Here is a 22,420-nt window from a genome sequence, read left to right as displayed (position 1 = left end):
AAAATGCCCCCTGCTACTATTACAACCTCCATTGGTTAAGACCAGAATAGTCAACCCACAGGCCATACATCTGCAAGGGGCAAAATGCCTGGATGTGAACACCAGCCACAATCGCAGATCAGAATTTTAGGGTCTTGAGAATCTGCACCCTACTTTTGTAGCAGAAACCCACCTGTACAGGGGGCATCCACTAAAGAACCTGGGCCTAGGCAGCCACTCCTGTTTCCACATGGACATTCAAACAGTGGTTTTAGATTTCACTCATAGCAGATTCATGGACCTACAGAGCTGCCTCACATAATGGATTGTGATGGGAATCATGGTGCATCAGGCAACAGATCATAGAATCACAGAATATCAGGGTTGGAAGGGACCTCAGGAGGTAATCTAGTCCAACCCCCTGCTCAAAGCAGGAGCAATCCCCCACTAAATCAGGATGCCTTCCCTGAAATAACTGAGAGACCCGGGGAGGTGAGAGTGGGGAAAGAATCCCAAAACTTGTTTCAAGTTTCATGAAACATTCAAAATACTTAGGGCCTGTACTGCCTTTGCCATCTGAAAGACACTTTCAAAAAAACAAGCTCTATCTGTGGGAGTTATCTGGCCCCCATAATCCTAGTATCTGTATTTATCCTCACAATGCCCCTGTGAGATACATTTTCTATTGTCTGCCTTTTCCAGATGGAGATGGTACAGAGACACTTAGGGCCAGATTTTTAAAAGGTCTGTAAGCAGCTAAAGATGCAGATAGGAGCCTAGTGGGATTTTCAAATATTTTTAAAAATCTGACCCTATGTGATTTGCCCACGATCACACAGGAAGTCATGTAGCATAGCAGAGAATTGAATGCTGGTCTTGTGAGTTTCAGGCTAGGGCAACCCCCAGGCAACCATCAGTCACACAAACACTCCTGGCAGGAAGGTATCATCCATCTTTGATAACTGGGAAAACCAAAGCATTGTAAGCCTTAATTTTCAAAAGTGACTAGCAATTTGGGGTGCCTCCATTTGGAGGCAGGGAGGAGGCCAGGGCAATTTGATACACTTTCAAGGGGCCTGATTTGCAGAAGGCCTGAAGCAACCACCCTCTGAAAATCAGGTGCCTTTAAGTCTCAAGGCACCCAAATCATTAAGTATTTTTGAAAATTTAGGCTGCAGAGGTTCAGGCCAACATGTTCAAATGTGGGGACATAATATTAGGAACTGAGGGCCCAAGTTTGAATTATAGTTAGGTGCCTAAAGATGCAGATAGGCACCTGATGGGATTTTCAAAAGCACCAAGGTGCCTAATTCCCATTGACTAAGGTGCCTCAGTGCTTTTGAAAATCACACTAGGTGCCCACCTACATCTAAATACCTTTAAAAATCTGGCCCCTCTCTCTGTGCTCAATTCCCCATCTGCAATAACAGCAGTGCCCTACCTTACAGGGGTATTGTGAGGATAAATACTTTTAAAAGCTGGGTGAAACCTTGTTAAGGGTTGAGAGGAAATCTCATTGAGATTGATAGCTGTGCACTCACCCTTTAATTAGCATAACTGTAAGGATAAGCCCCCATCTAAGACCCACCCAGGAGCTTTTGCTGAGGATTGTTTTGCAGAGGGGGCTGTGTGAGTGTGTCATAAATATAAAGGAAAGGGTAAAAATCCCTCCTGGCGAGAGGAAAAACCCTTTCACCTGTAAAGGGTTAAGAAGCTAGGATAACCTTGCTGGCACCTGACCAAAATGACCAATGAGGAGACAAGATACTTTCAAAGCTGGAGTGGGGAGAAACAAAGGTTCTCTCTGTCTGTGTCATGCTTTTGCTGGGAACAGAAAAGGAATGGAGTCGTAGAACTTAGTAAGTAATCTAGCTAGATATGCGTTAGATTCTGTTTTGTTTAAATGGCTGATAAAATAAGCTGTGCTGAATGGAACGTATATTCCTGTTTTTGTGTCTTTTTGTAACTTAAGGGTTTGCCTAGAGCGATTCTCTGTGTTTTGGATCTGATTACCCTGTAAGGTATTTACCTTCTTTTATTTTTCTTCAATTAAAATTCTTCTTTTAAGAACCTGATTGATTTTTCATTGTTCTTAAGAGCCAAGGGTTTGGGTCTGTGTTCACCTATGCAAATTGGTGAGGATTTTTAATCAAGCCTTCCCCAGGAAAGGGGGTGTAGGGCTTGGGGGTATTTTGGGGGGAAAGACATTTCCAAGCGGGCTCTTTCCCTGTTCTATATTTGTTAGATGCTTGGTGGTGGCAGCAATAAAGTCCAAGGGCAAAAGGTAAAATAGTTTGTACCTTGGGGAAGTTTTAACCTAAGCTGGTAAAAATAAGCTTAGGGGTTTTTCATGCAGGTCCCTACATCTGTACCCTAGAGTTCAGAGTGGGGAAGGAACCTTGACAGTGTGTATGAGAGAGAGGGCAGAACACAGAGAGTCAGAGGGACTGACAGACAGCTGGAAGGAGCAGCTGAAAGCATCTTATCTTCCCCTGGAAGAAACCTGGGGAGAGGTTTTTGAGTCAGGAGAGCAGGCTGTAAAGACTGTTCTTGGTGCTGTGAGAAAAAGAAGCTGTGATTCCTTCCACATTCAGAGAGACAGGGCTTTGTACATTCATTATAAATACACAACACTGCATCAGAGAAATCCCTGACTAACATCAGTTTCTACACCCAACTGGAACATCCCTAGGCCCCAGACTTTAACTAGCCACCTGCATCAAAAAGGGGCAACAGTGTATTAAAGGATGTGTCATTAGGTGCCTGTCTGCATCTCTAGGTGCCCAAATACCTTTAAAAATCTGGCCCAGAAATGAGGGAAGGGCTGGGTTCCCCTACTAGCCACTGGGGAAGGTGGTGTGAAGACTCCTGATATAGGAGGATAATGATACTTGAAAGCCCTGAGATGAGAGGGTGCATGGATCACAGGCCCAGAGTCAGGCCTGCTGTAAGGTCACTAGACTTCTATGTGTTAGACTCCCTGTTACCATGGAAGGCCTGGGACCAAAAGTGATATGGCCCGAGCGTTGAGTCACAACAAGAGACAGACCACTACAGGAGCTGTCAGCTGGGGCAACAAACTAGGAGAGGCTGCTATGCCAGGAGACGGCACCAGCAGCGAGTTGATTCTTCTACCCCATGTCTGAAAATATTTGCTGAACTAATTTGTCCAAAGCTACCTGAGTCCACATCAGAGCCAGGGTTAGAGCTAAAAGGATGTGGTTGCCGGTCCCATGCTGCAATACCTAGATTACATCTCACTGTCTTCCCTTGTAATTGTCAAATCCACATATACTGTTCTCAGTGGTGGCAGATGACAGAACAAGAAACAATGGTCTCAAGTTGCAGTGGGGCAGGTCTAGGTTGCATATTAGGAAACACTATCTCACTAGGAGGGTGGTGAAGCACTGGAATGGGTTACCTAGGGAGGTGGTGGAATCTCCATCCTTAGAGGTTTTTAAGGCCCAGCTTGACAAAGCCCTGGCTGGGATGATTTAGTTGGGGTTGGTCCTGCTTTGAGCAGGGGGTTGGACTAGATGACCTCCTGAGGTCTCTTCCAACCCTAATCTTCTATGATATTTCTCATTTGAATTGAAGCATTATGCCATGCAAATGATGAAGATACCTGTTGGTACATAATACTTGCATTGCTTCTGGGACTACCAGGCGAATCAAAGAAAGAACTAAAACACAGCAGTGCTTCAAGAGTTTGCAAAAGTCAATTGGAAGTCAAAATTTAAATATTCAGAGTTTAAGTAGTATTTGCATTACAGTGGTACCTAGAAGCCCCACTTACAGTCTCGCATTCTGTTCCCACCTCGTGGCTGGACCAGAGAGAGGTTTACGAGCTTGCTACAGGTCTGACCAGGCAGAAGGGGATCTGTTAGCTCTGGCAGTAAAATGCCCTTTTTTGGCACAGGGTCAACAGGTGGTAGAGTCAATCCCCATTTGCAGCTGATCTAGCCAGAGGTATTGACGATGTGCTACTGTTCTGCTTTTCACTAAAGGCAGGTGATTCTCAACTTGCTACAGATCGCTGCTTTATATATGGTACCATGGGAGGTAAGTAATGCTGCTATTTGAACTAATCCTTGTTGGTTCCAGGGTTCAAAAGCTTCAAATAAGTTCTCCATTTGTTTGAAGAGTGTTTGCTCATCTCTTGTAAAAGAGTTAGCTGAATACTGCAAAAGAGTCTTCATTTAATCCCAACCCACTGTTCCCCTCAAGAAGGTTATTTCCCATCTGTTTACTATCCACGGACATTGAAAAGGACACTGAAAAGGATCTGGGGGTTAGAGTGGATCTCAAATTGAATAAGAGTCAGCAATGTGATACAGCTGTGAAAAAGGCTAATATTCTGGGAGGTACTAACAGGATTGTCAGATGTAAGACACAGATGGTAATTGTCCCACTCTACTTGGCCCTGGTAAGGACTCAGCTGGAGCATTGTGTCCAGTTCTGGGTGCTACACTTTAGGAAAGATGTGGACAAAATGGAGAGTCCAGAGGAGAGCAACAAAAATGATAAACGGTTTAGAAATCCTGGGCATGTTCAGTCTTCTTTTCTCCAGACTAGAGTGGGGAGGGACCTGATAAGTCTTCAAATATGTTGAGGGCTTTTATAAAGAGGATGGAGATCAATTGTTCTCTACGTCCACTTAAGGTAGAGCAAAAAGCAATGGGCTTAATCTGCAGTGAAGGAAATTTAGGTTAGATATTAGGAGAAACTTTCTAACTAGAAGGCGAGCTCAGCTCTGGAATAGGCTTCCAAGGAAAGTTGTGGAGTCCCAGTCCACTGGAGGTTTTTAAGATCAGGTTGGACGAACACCTGTCAGGGATGGGTTAGATTTACTTGGTCCTGTCTCAGGGCAGGGGACTGGACTTAATGACCTTTCAAGAGTCCTTTGAGACCTATGTTTCTATGATTATGTAGCGGGGCAGTTACCCCGCTCCTAAGGGAAAAGATTAAAGGCAGCTCAAGTAGGCTGACTGGGGAGGCAGCCACAGCTGGGGCCACACCCAATCAGGCCACAGCTGGCCCTGATATAAGGGCTAAGGGAGGGGCTGGAGTGAGAAGAGCGTAGCTGCCTGGAAGCACAGGATACCTTGAGCAGAGCAGAGCTTAGGAAGGGTAGGCAGAGCAGGGGAGCTCGGGCCAGGCAAGTCGCCAGGCTGAGGCCTGGCTAAAGGCCAGGGGAGGTACTGGGGCTGCAGGGAAAGGCAGCAGGTCCAACTCCCTTGCAAATGATGAGTGACCATTATAGACTACAGTTTGCCCTAGTGAAAGGGAGCTACATGATGACTGGCAGTAGCCACTGAGGCAAGGTGGGTATAGGGGATTGGGGTTCCCCTGGGAGGGAAGACACAGAGTGTGGGGCAGCACCCCAAGCTGAGAGGGCACTGGGGTCCAGGAGAGACACGGGGCCTGTGGCAGGCGAGACATCAGCCAGCAGGAGGCGCTCTGAGGCTCAGAAGCTAATTCCTGAGACTGACCAGCAGGAGGCACCGTGGCGGTGAGTGCTCGATCTTCTACAGATTGATTCAAATGGTTTTTTTTTCATTCCATCTATTGTGTGATCTTTTTGTTGCATACCACTCATTATTAAGTGATTTGTATAGCATCTTTTATAAGCCTTGAAATGCTTTGCAGAATGGCTGAAATGCAGCTGACTCTGGGGTGGTACACAGCAGTGGTGTAATAACATAACTATATTACATAACATGTTTAGGTCAAACCACAAGGAAGAATATCAGGAAGGAATTTGGTTAAACAGAACATTACTATGTGAGTTGGAATCAAGTCTGAACATTGTGGTTAATACCCCTGCTCTTGTGAACAGTGTCTTTTGTGACCCGCTCTGGACTCGAGTTTCTGTCTCATTTTAAAGGCATGGCAGTGCCTTCCTCTCGCTGCACAGGGCACGGGTACAACAGTGATTTAAAGGGAAGAGCACCACCTACTGGAGCACACTCACTGCTTCCTGCAGCATCTTCTCGAGCAGGCTCCCATTTGAGCACCCAGTGAGCAGCACCCTGCTTAGCTCTCCCCTGTGCACATCGCTTGGGAGGTGACATGGGTGCATAGGTGCCAACATTTTTCTTAGCCACAGCACGACCTTCACAGAGATCACCAGTGATACCACTGCACAACATCACTTTAGCAACAGCAGACTTGGAGTTTCTACAAAGGCCTGCAGGTTAACCCTGCCTCCCTCTTCTTGTTGTATGTTGCAGTGGAAATGGTGATGCATGAATGCGGATGGCAGAAGGAGATTTCGTTATGCAATGCAAGTCCCATGTGCTCCGCCGCTCCCTTAAGTAATAACTTTCCCCTCCTGCCCCCATCCCTTTTGGAGATGACAAGGAATGTATCTCTGTGAGTTACAGCAGGACGAGCCGGGATGGATAGATGACAGATTGGGCTAATGCTGTCCCTACTAACAACTCGGAAGCTGTCAGGATGTGATCTGCGGTGGTTCAAAGATTGCTTTTTCTCTCTCTCTCTGTCTGTTTGGAAATGACAGCTAATAGAGAATAGCTCCAGGGGCTTTTGTTGGTTGTTTGATCACTGGTTACATAAAGGAAGCTGGGTCACTCTCCTTGGGGACTTTATATAATGAACAGTTTGGTTTTTAAAAAGAAAAAAGAAAAGGAGTACTTCCCTAGGAGTCTGTCCCCTCCCTCCTGCAGGTGGGAAAAGTCTAAAGCACAGGATGGGGGAGGCAGAAGATCTGGGGTTCTGTTCTCAGCTCTTTCAGTGACCATTGATTTCCATGGGGGTTAGGTACCTAAATACCTTTTGAGGATCGGGGCCTCAGGTACCAATTCACGCATGTACTTAAGTCCATCACTGGTACAGCAAAGAACATAGACTGGGATTTTCCTATTAGCCTATGGAAGTTAGGTGCCCATTGAAATTCAGTGGGAGTCGGGCATCTGATTCCCTTACGCTACTTTGCAAATCCTAGCCTTGATTACTTCATAGAATCATAGAATATCAGGGTTGGAAGGGACCTCAGGAGGTCATCTAGTCCAACCCCCTGCTCAAAGCAGGACCAATCCCCAATTAAATCATCCCAGCCAGGGCTTTGTCAAGCCTGACCTTAGAAACTTCTAAGGAAGGAGATTCTACCACCTCCCTAGGTAACGCATTCCAGTGTTTCACCACCCTCCTAGTGAAAAAGTTTTTCCTAATATCCAACCTAAACCTCCCCCACTGCAACTTGAGACCATTACTCCTTGTCCTGTCATCTGCTACCACTGAGAATAGTCTGGAACCATCCTCTTTTGAATCCCCTTTCAGGTAGTTGAAAGCAGCTATCAAATCCCCCCTCATTCTTCTCTTCTGCAGACTAAACATTCCCAGTTCCCTCAGCCTCTCCTCATAACTCATGTGTTCCAGACCCCTAATCATTTTTGTTGCCCTTCGCTGGACTCTCTCCAATTTCTCCACATCCTTCTTGTAGTGTGGGGCCCAAAACTGGACACAGTACTCCAGATGAGGCCTCACCAATGTCGAATAGAGGGGAACGATCACGTCCCTCGATCTGCTGGCTATGCCCCTCCTTATACATCCCAAAATGCCATTGGCCTTCTTCGCAACAAGGGCACACTGTTGACTCATATCCAGCTTCTCATCCACTGTCACCCCTAGGTCCTTCTCTGCAGAACTGCTGCCTAGCCATTCGGTCCCTAGTCTGTAGCGGTGCATTGGATTCTTCTGTCCTAAGTGCAGAGTCCTGCACTTATCCTTGTTGAACCTCATCAGATTTCTTCTGGCCCAATCCTCTAATTTGTCTAGGTCCCTCTGTATCCTATCCCTACCTGCCACCGTATCTACCTCTCCTCCTAGTTTAGTATCATCCGCAAATTTGCTGAGTGCAATCTACACCATCCTCCAAATAATTTATGAAGATATTGAACAAAACCGGCCCCAGGACCGACCCTTGGGGCACTCCACTTGATACCGGCTGCCAACTAGACATGGAGCCATTGATCACTACCCGTTGAGCCCGACAATCTAGCCAACTTTCTACCCACCTTATAGTGCATTCATCCAGCCCATACTACTTTAACTTGCTGACAAGAATACTGTGGGAGACCGTGTCAAAAGCTTTGCTAAAGTCAAGAAACAATACATCCACTGCTTTCCCTTCATCCACAGAACCAGTAATCTCATCATAGAAGGCGATTAGATTAGTCAGGCATGACCTTCCCTTGGTGAATCCATGCTGACTGTTCCTGATCACTTTCCTCTCGTGTAAGTGCTTCAGGATTGATTCCTTGAGGACCTGCTCCATGATTTTTCCGGGGACTGAGGTGAGGCTGACTGGCCTGTAGTTCCCCGGATCCTCCTCCTTCCCTTTTTTAAAGATGGGTACTACATTAGCCTTTTTCCAGTCTTCCGGGACTTCCCCCGATCGCTATGAGTTTTCAAAGATAATGGCCAATTGCTCTGCAATCACATCCGCCAACTCCTTTAGCACTCTCGGATGCAATGCATCCGGCCCCATGGACTTGTGCACGTCCAGCTTTTCTAAATATTCCCTAACCACTTCTTTCTCCACAGAGGGCTGGCCACCTACTCCCCATGCTGTGTTGGCCAGCGCAGCAGACTGGGAGCTGACCTTTTTCGTGAAGAGAGGCAAAAAAAGCATTGAGTACATTAGCTTTTTCCACATCCTCTGTCACTAGGTTGCCTCCCTCATTCAGTAAGGGGCTCACGCTTTCCTTGGCTTTCTTCTTGTTGCTAACATACCTGAAGAAACCCTTCTTGTTACTCTTGACATCTCTTGCTTGCTGCAACTCCAGGTGCGATTTGGCCCTCCTGATTTCTTTCCTACATGCCCGAGCAATAGTTTTATACTCTTCCCTGGTCATTTTTCCAATCTTCCACTCTTTGTAAGCTGCTTTTTTATGTTTAAGATCCGCAAGGTCGCCTGCCATATTTACTATTCTTTCGACACATCGGGATGGTTTGTCCCTGTAACCTCAACAGGGATTCCTTGAAATACAGCCAGCTCTCCTGGACTCCTTTCCCCCTCATGTTGTTCCCCCAGGGGATCCTACCCATCAGTTCCCTGAGGGAGTCGAAGTCTGCTTTCCTGAAGTCCAGGGTCCGTATTCTGCTGCTTACCTTTCTTCCCTATGTCAGGATCCTGAACTTGACCATCTCATGGTCACTGCCTCCCAGATTCCCATCCACTTTTGCTTCCCCTACTAATTCTTCCCGGTTTGTGAGCAGCAGGTCAAGAAAAGCTCTCCCCCTAGTTGGCTCCTCCAGCACTTGCACCAGGAAATTGTCCCCTACATTTTCCAAAAACTTCCTGGAATGTCTATGCACTGCCGTAGTGCTCTCCCAGCAGATATCAGAATGATTAAAGTCGCCCATGAGAACCAGGGCGTGCGATCTAGTAGCTTCTGCAAGTTGCTGGAAGAAAGCCTCATCCCCCTGGTCCGGTGGTCTATAGCAGACTCCCACCACTACATCACTCTTGTTGCTCACACTTCTAAACTTAATCGAGAGACACTCGGGTTTTTCTGCAGTTTCGTACCGGAGCTCTGAGCAGTCATACTGCTCCCTTACATACAGTGCACTTGCTTAAAGTTCAGCACATGCCTAGATGCCATGCTGGATCAGAGCTTGCAATTGCTCCATGCCTCCTTTTCTCCAAACTTCTCGTGGCCACACACTAGGAATATGTTCCTAGCTCATCGGGTTGCCATGCAGTTTAATAAGGTCTGTTTGTCTGTAAAGTGCTCACAGATCCTCAGCTGGCAGGTGCTTTAGAAGGGCAAATTATTAATTATTATTATTATTTTATTATTGTGTTGTTTTATTATTTTATTACAGAAAATGTGGAATGGTGGCTGGCTAAGGCAGGATGGTAGCAACCCCACAGTTTGAGAACCCACGATTTGGATCATCTCTCTTCCTTCCCTGAGCCAATGCTTTTGAAATGTGCAAAGGGTCCCAGAGCTCATTACTTTATTGCTGTTGGTTTTTTATTATTGTATTGTTTTATGATTAACTTATCAAGCTCCAGCCATGTTCTTGGTGCTTTATAGACTATGGAGGAGACATGGTCCCTGCTCTGGGATCATTCAACCTAAGAAAGACCTGCTATCATGTTTTCGCTGATCAGATGGGAGGGAAAACCTGGCAAGTTTGGTGCATTAGATCCCAGCTCAACCCTCTCAGAGCCCACGCCACTGCTGGTGTAACACACACACCTTCTGGGTGTGGGGTTCTGTCCCATCTAGTGGCACCGAGACCACTTAGAGAGTTAAATGAGTCTGCTCTACAGCCTTAGCTAAGAGGCAGTTGGATTTTAGTTCATGTGGTAGAGGCTCATGCACTAAGCTCCAGAGGTCCCCGGTTCAATGCCACCCACCGAGAATTGGGGTCTCTCCGCATTACACTGGCATAGGTTAGAGCAGGTCAAATGCCTTCCAAGGAGCTGCCCCTACTTATGCACATGGTGAATCTGGCATTGGCTCTGAACCGAGTCACTTAACAGAGCCCTTCCCCTTACTCAGTACAAGCTTTATTGACATATGACACAGGATGGGTACAGTGCTTCCCCCAGTTCCCATGTGCCCACAGTGAGTGCTTAGACATCACCACCTCCTGGAATGGTGCAGCCGGCTGGCTCAGTGGTCTTGGTTTGGGGCGTGGGGTCTCAATGCACACATGCCTTTTGTGGCAATCCATTTTCTCAGGGATGCACAGAGCGACCAGTCACTGCATCCCCATGAGGCCAGGGAATGGCATAGTCCTTTCCCCTTGGGTAGGGTTTGTGTGATGAGGCTATTCGTGGAGAAGGCAGTTTGGCTTAGTGGGTAGGATGCTTGGTTCTGAAGTACTGGGTTCTGTTCCCACTGGCCTTGGCATGTCACTGCACTGCTCTGCACCCCAGTGAAATGAGGTGAATGATACTTCTCCTTTGCAAAACACGATGAGCTCTATGGATATGAAGTGCTACGTAAGAGCTAGATATTGCCATCCCCGACTTGAGGATTAAGCTAAGTAATTTGGATAAAAGCATCTGCATGTGGAGTTAATCTGGGATAGCTAATCCACTCTAAATTCACACCCTACGTTATTCCAGATTAATTTTCATGTGTAGACAAGCTCTTAGATGTTCTGACAAGATAACAACACAGTAGCCTGGAAAGGATGCAGGACTCCCTTGCTATTATATGACTGCGTGGGGTACACCAAGAAGGGAAAACTGGATTCTAAGGAAAGGGAAGTGAATGGTGTATACTCTTTTCCCCTGGAAGACGGGGGAAAGCCTTTGGGGACTGCAGCCAGCTCCAGCCATCCAATGTCTTTGTGTGTTGTCTGAGTTTTGTATCTGAACAATAAATTAGGCCCCAAAGCAAGGGTGTTAAAGAGATTTGGGTGTGGGTTTGGCAGCCCTTCCTGGGCTGGGAAAACAGCCCCTAGACTAGAGCCAGTCAGGAAATGGGGAAATTTCAACCAAAGAAAACTTTTTTTTTTTTTTAATCTTCCACAGATGATTTTGTCTTTGGCAGAAATATTTTGCTGAAAAAAATGAAAAATTTCAACCAAACACAAATATTTTGGCTTTCATTTTGTTGACAAAATATCAACATTTTCTGTGAGAAGCACCCACTTCTCGGGGGGGGGGGGGAAGAATCACGTAATCAAAATCCTAATTTTCCATTGAAAAATCAGTTTCAACAGTGAATTTTCAACCAGCCCTATGTCAAGCACATCCTGAAAATTGCCCAGGAAAACCTAACCCTTTCCATTTTCCCCATCCTGAAATGCCCATGTCTGCCATTTCCAGTCTTCCAGACCGTCTACATCAACAGACACCAAAACCTGCCTGAGAGGAGCTAGGCGGACAGCCGAAGTGTGTGTGGTGGTGGAGGAGGAGGGTGAATGAGTCCACAGTAGCTTTACAATAGACCAAATGGATAAGTGTCACAAGCAGACAGCGGAGAGTTTATGGGCAAACCTTTTAAGAGGTTTTCACTGCGCAATAAGTCTTCGGGTTGGCTTTTCATGTCTTTTCAGTTTTAATAAAAAAGAAGCCCATTCGTTAAGAATATTCTTTCTAATTCCATTGAAACTAAATTTATGTTAAACTCTCAGGAAAATATATTTTGCACTATCTTTACTTCAGCGGCTTGCTTTTTACTTGTTCTCTCTCCCTGTCCTGCTAATGGAATTATTGAGATCCTTTTGAACAGAATAGGCCCTTATCTTAACCTTTTGCTCTCCTTTTGGAAGTGATTTAGTGCCGTTCTCTTATCTGAACAGAATTACTGACGGGTGTTGCTTTTTCTACTCCCCCCCCTCCATAAAAACTAGAGACTCTAAATCATTAGAAAAACCCTTTGATTTTTGAAAGCAAAGGTTATTCCCAAGGAAAGCTGATTGGTAAAATATTGTCCTTTTGTGAAAGGGGAATTGTACAGTTAACAAGCCTTCTGCAGTCTGCTGGCAAAGAAATGTAGAAAGAGAAACAAAGCTCTGGAGACAACTAGCAGAGCTGTTCTGATGGAAAATGTTTTTAGAAAAATGTTCCAAATTACAGATTAACTTTGTTTGCTCTGTATTTATTATTGCCTCACCTGTCTGGAAATGGGGCTGATGAGCCCTTTGATAAATGGATTGAATTATTTCCCTAGTTTTGCTGTCGCTTCAACTGCTGCCGCTTAAAATTCTGCTTTTTGCAACTTCTCTTTGCAAAAGAGCTTATACTCCTCAGCTGCATCACCATAGATCTCGGTATGTCTTCAATGGGGAGGAAATGTGGGCTCGTGGATAAGGCATTGTATTCACTATATGTGGGTTGTGGTCCCAGCTCTAACATTGCCCTGCTGTGTGGCTATAAGCAAGTTCTTGTACCACTCTGTGCATCTCTTTCCCCTTTGTCTGCCCTATCCACCCACTGGGACTGCTACAGTGTTTGCAAAGGGGCTGCAGAAAATTGGTTTCTGTAATGTACTTCACATATGGTGGTGGATAGTAGTACTCAGTAGCCATTAAAAGCCACCTGAGGCAGTTTGAGCTGGAGGATAGAGTGCTGGGTTCAGGAGACCTGGGTTCTGTTCTTAGCTTTGCCCTGACCTTGGGCAAATCCATTCACTTCTCTGTGCTCCTTTGACTGTCTAGTCGATAGAACATGGCCTCGTCTCACCAACTGGGCCTCGTCTCACCAACTGGGCCATCTCATGTGACCAGGGCATAGTATGTAGACCAGGGCTACCATAAAATAAAAAGTAATTCAGCAGTAACAATATGCTGGGGGTAGGGTGACCAGACAGCAAGTGCGAAAAATCGGGATGGGGGTGGGGACAGGGTTATAGGCGCCTATATAAGACAAAGACCCAAATATCGGGACTTTCCCTATAAAATTAGGACGTTTGGTCACCCTAGCTGGGGTATATGTGCCAATCCCACAAACACGTGTAACCCTTCTGCCTGCCAGAGTTGGCAGCTACAAGGGCCGGGTTCAGTATCTAGGGGTTTCATTCCAATAACACAATGCAAAACCGGCTCGAGCCCCCACCCAGTGACCTGGGACAAATATATACCACCCCTGCTGGACTCCTCTAAGAGGCAATACTTCCCCTCTCGCAAGCACATAGTCTGAGTGTAGCAAAAGCCTTTTAATAACAGAGAGAAACAATGTGGCATTATGTTGGGGAAACACCACCCACAGGATTCATAACACCACCCACGAGCAAAAACCCACCCCAAGCAAATTGGGCCGTGTCCTTTCCCTTTTGGGTTGTTGGACTCAAGAACCAAAGTCTCTGTCCCTGGTCAGTGCAGCCCCAGAGTTCGAAAGTTTATCTGCAGATAAACGTCAACAGAACCACTTCCCAACCTGGGTGGAGATGGGGGTCTAAGGGGTACCTTATGTGGTCCGAAGCCAATTGCCCCACCTCTCCATGGGTCTCCACTCCGCTCCGCCAGCTGTCCCATGAGCTGCTCCGGTTGTTCTACAAACTGCTCCGCCATGTATCTTCAGGCCCCCGCACGAAATACAACACTCGGGGATTTCAGCTCTCAGTCATTTTAGCTCTCTTGTGAGTTCAGCTTGCAGTAGGGGAGCCTCAGTGCTGGGGCACCATTGGCACAAAGTGAATTCAGCTCAGCAGCCTGTAACTAGACTCCTCATAGAATCAAAATTAGCTCTGATATTCCACAGTGGAGAGAAGTGGAGATGCAATTGGCATGTAGGGCCCTTACTAGGGGCTCATCCCACCAGATATTAATACCTGTCCCCAGCCTTTCTCAATTCACTGAGTTTTGGAACCCATGTCCCTTGCCTAGCGAGTGCTACTTAGTTGATGGCGAGTCCCTCCATCATAACAAAAGGCCAAGGACAGTTCCTCCGTCCTTGATTCACATAATCAGGATAATAATTTATTCTTCCTGCCCCAATAACAGAGAAACTGGGGATCCCACAGCAGCAAAGTGACCATTTGGGCAGCTATGGGCTCATGCTAGGTGGGGTGGGTGTGCCTATGCAAATGAGATCAGCCCCTGAAGTTCTTTTCCACAACTGCCCACCATATCTCAGGGTGGGGCTCATCCTGACTCTGCTTACACACGTATGAACTTGTATAACTTTACTCTCACGAGTAGCCCCATTGAATGCTATGGGGTTATTCGCATAAGTAAAGTTAAGCAGGACTGGGGCCTGTGTCTTTTTTACCGCTTCTGTCAGAAAACCATCTTGGGTTAACAGTAGAGCTGGCCAGAGAAACGTCAACAGAACCACATCCCTTTGTAAAACTGCAGTTCCATCGAAATTGAGATAGTTTGAAATAGGTCTATTTCTCTGGGATTTTGTTTCAGAAAAGAAAACTGGGGGGGGAAAGTATCACCAATGTTGAAATGGACCAGTATGATGCTTTCAGAACTAAATATGGTGGTTTTTTTTTTTTTGGTTTTTTTTTTAATTTTGAAAGGACTTTTTGGTTTGAATATTTTATATTAATGCAACAAATTTTAAAATGTAAAAGTCAAAAGAAACTGTTCTGATAGACCTGAAATTAATTACTTTTTTGTAATTTTCCTTCATAGAGAATTTTTACATTTTTGGGTTTCATTCCAATTCAGAACCAAGTCAAATTTCAAAATCCTCTGTGAAACAGCAGTTCACTCCTCCAGAGAGCTCTAGTTGTTATCAAGTACTTCACCTGTCACCATTAGTGCATGAAGCTGGAGCTAATGGAGTAACCTGGTGTCAAATATGTGTGTTAATGTTTCCAGTATCAGGCTTTAGTGCCAACATTTATAAGTGACTTGCTCATGCCTGATTCATTTAACAGGAAAGGCCCAAGTTGATCCAAATTTTTTCATACAAAAATATATATATAATTCAAACTGCCTTAATGACTAAAGATGGGATGAAATCACTGTCTACCATGCTGATCAATATTGTTTCATTGTTTCCTCATGGTCCCCCATCTGTCTATATCCACCTATTGTATCTTATATTTAGGATGCATCTTTTTCTTCTATATTTGTACAGCACCTAGCACACTGGGGTCCTGTTCCATGACTGGGGCTGGTAGGCACTGCCACAATGCAAATAATAAATAATCATAGAAGTGAGTGAAGTTGCTGATTGGTGAACTCATTTGGGTTCTCACCAATCCCAGCCCATTTTGTTCAGATCAGTGCTATGGTATTACATGCAATCTGCATCTGAAAACAATTTAGAGAATTAAGTACTGCAAGTCCGTACATGCTCGATGGTGTCCGTTAGAGAAGGCAGTGGTGTAGAAACAGTGCATGGTGAACAAATTAAAGTGCTTGGTCCTAAGGCTAGTGAGAGAGAGACACAAGCGCAAAAGGAATGATATAAAATTTGGAAAGAAATGAAGAGTCAATGAGGTGAAGACAAGCAGACGGGCTGTTGCAGATGGCAGGAACGGCAGAGAAGAAAGCACTTATACCATGAATGTTGAAGTGGAGGGAATGCGAGCAGAGATGTGGGGGCTGGAATGGAGAGACCAGGCCCATGTCATACCCTGCAGTACATTCATGGGGAGATTGGAGACAGGATAGGCAGTTGGAACTGGATTGTGAAATGAAGTCCTGGCTGGGTAAGGCTCCCAAAGGAGGTGGTGGAAGAGGCAGTGGCTGACTTGGGCAATGTTGCAGAGGTGAAGAGAAGTAGATTTGCAGACAGGTGGGAGGCAAAGGGGGACAAAATTCAGTCCTAGGGTAAACGGGAGCAATTCCACCCAGAAAGCATCTGCTTAGACAAGGTCTGAATCTGACCCAGAGAGGGCAGGGATTATGCCAAGGTTAGATGGGAGGCATGAGTGTAAGAGCAGGATGGAGGAGGAGGAGGAGGAGGACTTGTGTCAAGGTTCCTTCCCCCCCCCCCTCTGAACTCTAGGGTACAGGTGTGGGGACCCGCATGAAAGACCCCCTAAGCTTATTTCTACCAGTTTAGGTTAAAACTTCCCCTAAGGCACAAAGTCTCTGCCCTTGGATTAGGTAAAATGCTGCCACCACCAAGTGTTTTAGACAAAACCAGGAAAGGACCACTTGAAGTCCTATTCCCCCAAGCCCTACAACCCCTTTCCTGGGGAAGGCTTGATTATAATATCCTCACCAATTGGTACAGGTGAACACGGACCCAAACCCTTGGATCTTAAGAACAATGAAAAGTCAATCGGGTTCTTAGAAGAATTTTATTTAAAGAAAAGGTAAAAGAATCACCCCTGTAAAATCAGGATGGTAAATACTTTACAGGGTAATCAGATTCAAAACACAGAGAATCCCTCTAGACAAAACCTTAAATTACAAAAAGACACAAAAACAGGAATACACATTCCCTCCAGCAGAGCGAATTTACAAGCCAAAACAAAGAAAAACCTAACGCATTTTCTAGCTAGATTACTGACTAACTTTACAGGAGGTGAAGGGCTTGCATCCTTGATCTGTTCCCGGCAAAGGTATCACAGACAGCCCAAACCCTTTGTCCCCCCCACCTCCAGATTTGAAAGAATCTTGTCTCCTCATTGGCCATTTTGGGTCAGGTGCCAGCGGGGTTACCTTAGCTTCTTAACCCTTTACAGGTGAAAGGATTTTGCCTCTGGCCAGGAGGGATTTTATAGCACTGTATACAGAAAGGTGGTTATCCTTTCCTTTATATTTATGACAACTTGTGTTGGAGGATGTTCCGCTAGTGTAAAAGAAACATTTTTGGCTTTCAGACTTTAGTTTCCTGGAGCCAGATAGCACAATAAAGCTGCTAGCTACTTGCTTTACTACAGAGGTGTTATGGCCCAATGCCGCTTGCCTTACTCGCAGGGGGGGTGACATTCATCGCTGTGGAGAAGAGCAGTACAAGGCCATGCACCATTTACTTTGGAAATAACCACTTTGAGGGCTTCCATGCGACTTTAATTGTGCATAGGGACATCATGCTAGCTCTCTGCAGTGAGATGAGCTTAACTATAAGTAGCCCTATTGCTATCAGTGGGTCCAATGACGGAAGCAAAGTAGGTAAGATTTGGCCATTAATGTAATAAATCCAGATTCTCAGAAACCTGGGCCATAATAGCTGGAGCCTGTTGAAAAATCTGGCATTGAAACTGTTTGTTCAATAGAAAATTGTGTTTTCTGCTGCAAATGCTTTTTGTGGACACTTTCAGGTTTTCATTAGAAAAAACAAATGCCCCAAATACAAAATGTTTCAATTTGGAAATGATGCCACTTGGCCTCAGGTCATCTCCTTTCTCCTGTGTGGGTGGGATTCTCCAGCTGGACTACATCTCCCATGAGGCACTGTGGCCAGGGACTCCCTTCATGCACTGCTTTGCCTGTCCAAGGGAGCGTGTGGGGAGTATTGTTGGAGATATAGTCAACTGAAGAGCTCTACCTATAGAGAGAATAGGAGCAGGAGGAATTGGAACTACAGCTTCCATGAGGCACCACAGTGGCATTTCCAAATCAAAATATTTCAGTTTTTGACCCAAATCCTCCAATTTTATCTACAATTTCTGCCAAAAAAAAAAAAAAAAACAAAACTAATTTTTTTTCTGCAGAAAAAGGCCCCATTTTTCAACCAGTTCAAAGAATAGCCAAGATTCTCCAAAGTGATTTTGGGCACCCAACCTGAAACCTCTTAAAGGGGCCTGAACTACAGAGGGTGGGTGCTCAGCACTTACTGAAACTCAAGCCCCTTTAAGGCACCTCAAGCTGGGAATCCAAAATACAAGGAATTTTGGAAAATCTTGGCCAAACCATAGATTGGGGGGTGGGGAGCAATTGTGTGTCATCTCTTAATTAGTGAGTTTTAGAACTATCCAACAAAGAAACATGCATCATCTCCACCTGTTCTAGCAAAATCAAAATACATGTTCTACCATTCGTGTCACGTTCCAACCAAAAGCCTGGTCCTCGCTGTTATCTAAGGCACACAGATACTGTTCAAAGCCTTTCCTGCATCCCTTAAAAAGAAGGGAAACATCTCAGCAATCCCCTGAGCTTGTCGTCTTCAGTGACCCAGATGCTGATTATGTCTTCGGAGGGCATCAAGAAGGCTTTGGAATGGGGCAGATTCTCTGTTCAGTGTTTGTAGAGTGGGGAAAAACATTGGTGTGGATTTGGCTCTTTTTTTTTTTTTTTTTTTTTTATTTTAAAGAAAGCATATTAACAGCACAACCAATTTGTGGGCATCTGTTTATCATTGTGGTGAGATTTCTCCCCAAACAAAGAAATCTGGAGGGGAGAAGAGTGATTGGATAGAAGTCTGTTGCAGCAGGCATTGAATGCCAACTTCTTCAATACAAGGAGAAGCAAAACTACACTGGAAAATATATACTTCCTAATATATAGTGAACTTTCATAGTGCCAGTGCTGTTGATGACACGTAACAGGGCAGATTAATTTGTATTTAAACTTTTCCTCTCCTGCCAGTTGGTGGTTTCTTTACCCTGCTTTGAGTTAGGAGATGCAGAACTGCAAATATAAAATAAAATATAAACTAGGTTCAACTGGGGAAGGAGACCAAAGCCCGTGGGGAAGTGGGATACCGGGAGGAAGCAAGAGCAGGAGTGGGCGAGAGGGGAGGGCTCCTGCTTCATACTGAGAAAAAGGGACGATCAGCGAGTTATCTCAAGTGCCTATACAGAAATGCACGAAGCCTGGGAAACAAGCAGGGAGAACTGGAAGTCCTGGCAAAGTCAAGGAATTATGATGTGATTGGAATAACAGAGACTTGGTGGGATAACTCACAGGACTGGAGTACTGTCATGGATGGATATAAGCTGTTCAGGAAGGACAGGCAGGGCAGAAAAGATGGGGGAGTTGCACTGTATGTAAGAGAGCAGTATGACTGCTCAGAGCTCCGCTATGAAACTGCAGAAAAACCTGAGAGCCTCTGGATTAAGTTCAGAAGTGTAAGCAACAAGGGTGATGTCGTGGTGGGAGTCTACTATAGACCACCGGACCAGGGGGATGAGGTGGACGAGGCTTTCTTCTGGCAACTCGCAGAAGTTACTAGATCGCACGCCCTGGTTTTCATGGGAGACTTCAATCACCCTGATATCTGCTGGGAGAGCAATACAGCGGTGCATAGACAATCCAGGAAGGTTTTGGAAAATGTAGGGGACAATTTCCTGGTGCAAGTGCTGGAGAAATCAACTAGGGGCAGGGCTCTTCTTGACCTGCTGCTCACAAACCGGGAAAAATTAGTAGGGGAAGCAAAAGTGGATGGGAACGTGGGAGGCAGTGACCATGAGATGGTCGAGTTCAGGATCCTGACACAAGGAAGAAAGGAAAGCAGCAAAATACGGACCCTGGACTTCAGAAAAGCAGACTTTGACTCCCTCAGGGAACTGATGGGTAAGATCCCCTGGGAGAATAACATGAGGGGGAAAGGAGTCCAGGAGAGCTGGCTGTATTTTAAAGAATCCTTATTGAGGTTGCAGGGACAAACCATCCCGATGTGTAGAAAGAACAGTAAATATGGCAGGCGACCAGCTTGACTTCACAGTGAAATCCTTGCTGATCTTAAATACAAAAAAGAAGCTCACAAGAAGTGGAAGATTGGACAAATGACCAGGGAAGAGTATAAAAATATTGCTCAGGCATGCAGGAGTGAAATCGGGAAGGCCAAATCACACCTGGAGTTGCAGCTAGCAAGAGATGTCAAGAGTAACAAGAAGGGTTTCTTCATGTATGTTAGCAACAAGAAGAAAGTCAAGGAAAGTGTGGGCCCCTTACTGAATGAGGGAGGCAACCTAGTGACAGAGGATGTGGAAAAAGCTAATGTACTCAATGCTTTTTTTGCCTCTCTCTTCACGAACAAGGGTAGCACAGCATGGGGAGGAGGTGACCAGCCCTCTGTGGAGAAAGAAGTGGCTCGGGACTATTTAGAAAAGCTGGACTTGCACAAGTCCATGGGGCCGGATGCCTTGCATCCGAGAGTGCTAAAGGAGTTGGCGGATGTGATTGCAGAGCCATTGGCCATTATCTTTGAAAACTCATGGCGATCGGGGGAAGTCCCGGACGACTGGAAAAAGGCTAATGTAGTGCCCATCTTTAAAAAAGGGAAGAAGGAGGATCTGGGGAACTACAGGCCAGTCAGCCTCACCTCAGTCCCTGGAAAAATCATGGAGCAGGTCCTCAAGGAATCAATTCTGAAGCACACAGAGGAGAGGAAAGTGATCAGGAACGGTCAGCATGGATCCACCAAGGGCAAGTCATGCCTGACTAATCTAATCGCCTTCTATGACGAGATAACTGGCTCTGTGGATGAAGGGAAAGCAGTGGACGTGTTGTTCCTTGACTTTAGCAAAGCTTTTGACACAGTCTCCCACAGTATTCTTGCCAGCAAGTTAAAGAAGTATGGGCTGGATGAATGGACTATAAGGTGGATAGAAAGCTGGCTAGATTTTTTGGGCTGAACGGGTAGTGATCAATGGCTCCATGTCTAGTTGGCAGCCGGTATCAAGTGGAGTGCCCCAAGGCTCGGTCCTGGGGCCGGTTTTGTTCAATATCTTCATAAATGATCTGGAGGATGGTGTGGATTGCACCCTCAGCAAGTTTGCAGATGACACTAAACTGGGAGGAGAGGTAGATACGCTGGAGGGTAGGGATAGGATACAGAGGGACCTAGACAAATTGGAGGATTGGGCCAAAAGAAATCTGATGAGGTTCAACAAGGACAAGTGCAGAGTCCTGCACTTAGGACGGAAGAATGCCATGCACTGCTACAGACTAGGGACCGAATGGCTAGACAGCAGTTCTGCAGAAAAGGACCTAGGGGTTACAGTGGACCAGAAGCTGGATATGAATCAACAGTGTGCCGTTGTTGCCAAGAAGGCCAATGGCATTTTGACAGGTTTCAGAGTAACAGCCGTGTTAGTCTGTATTCGTAAAAAGAAAAAAGAAAAGGAGTACTTGTGGCACCTTAGAGACTAACCAGTTTATTTGAGCATGAGCTTTCGTGAGCTACAGCTCACTTCATCGGATGCATAGCATATTGTGGAAACTGCAGAAGACATTATATACACACAGAGACCATGAAACAAAACTTCCTCCCACCCCACTGTCCTGCTCGTAACAGCTTATCTAAAGTGATCATCAAGGAGGGCCATTTCCAGCACAAATCCAGGTTTTCTCACCCTTCCTCTCCCCCCCCCAGACACACATACAAACTCACTCTCCTGCTGGTAATAGCCCATCCCTCTTTGAAACCTCTCTTTATAATGCGCATGATAATCAAGGTGGGTCATTTCCAGCACTAATCCAGGTTTTCTCACCACACCCCCCCCCCACACACACACCCCCCTCCAAAAACCACACACACAAACTCACTCTCCTGCTGGCAATAGCTCATCTTACAATGTGCACAGCAATAATCCAAGTTTAACCAGAACGTCTTGGGGGGGGGGGGGGGGTTGTAGGCTACCTTGCATAATGACTTAGCCACTCCCAGTCTCTATTCAAGCCCAAATTAATAGTATCCAATTTGCAAATGAATTCCAATTCAGCAGTTTCTCGCTGGAGTCTGGATTTGAAGTTTTTTTGCATTAAGATAGCGACCCTCATGTCTGTGATTGCGTGACCAGAGAGATTGAAGTGTTCTCCGACTGGTTTATGAATGTTATAATTCTTAACATCTGATTTGTGTCCATTTATTCTTTTACGTAGAGACTGTCCAGTTTGACCAATGTACATGGCAGAGGGGCATTGCTGGCACATGATGGCATATATCACACTGGTGGATGTGCAGGTGAACGAGCCTCTGATAGTGTGGCTGATGTTGTTAGGCCCTGTGATGGTGTCCCCTGAATAGATATGTGGGCACAGTTGGCAACGGGCTTTGTTGCAAGGATAGGTTCCTGGGTTAGTGGTTCTGTTGTGTGGTATGTGGTTGTTGGTGAGTATTTGCTTCAGGTTGGGGGGCTGTCTGTAGGCA

At 45.7% G+C, this 22,420-nt stretch overlaps 1 long non-coding RNA gene across 2 annotated transcripts in view; it reads left to right on the top strand.

Annotated features, from left to right (window-relative positions):
* Positions 1 to 1,728: 1,728 nt before the first annotated feature.
* LOC141974727 (uncharacterized) overlaps positions 1,729 to 22,420 on the top strand; it is a 187,545-nt gene continuing 166,853 nt past the window's right edge. The window contains exons 1-3 of one of the 2 annotated variants that reach the window (XR_012635801.1): positions 1,780 to 1,838; positions 1,952 to 2,000; positions 3,899 to 3,940. This is a non-coding gene — a long non-coding RNA (uncharacterized LOC141974727). Of the gene's footprint in view, positions 1,839 to 1,951; positions 2,001 to 3,898; positions 4,042 to 22,420 lie in introns of those variants that run through there. The other variant, XR_012635800.1, reaches the window with a different exon arrangement.

This window comes from Natator depressus, chromosome 19 (assembly GCF_965152275.1).
Source record: "Natator depressus isolate rNatDep1 chromosome 19, rNatDep2.hap1, whole genome shotgun sequence".
Lineage (NCBI taxonomy): Eukaryota > Metazoa > Chordata > Testudines > Cheloniidae > Natator > Natator depressus.
The sequence above is the reverse complement of the archived record's forward strand: the minus strand, read 5'-3'. Positions and strand labels throughout refer to the sequence as shown.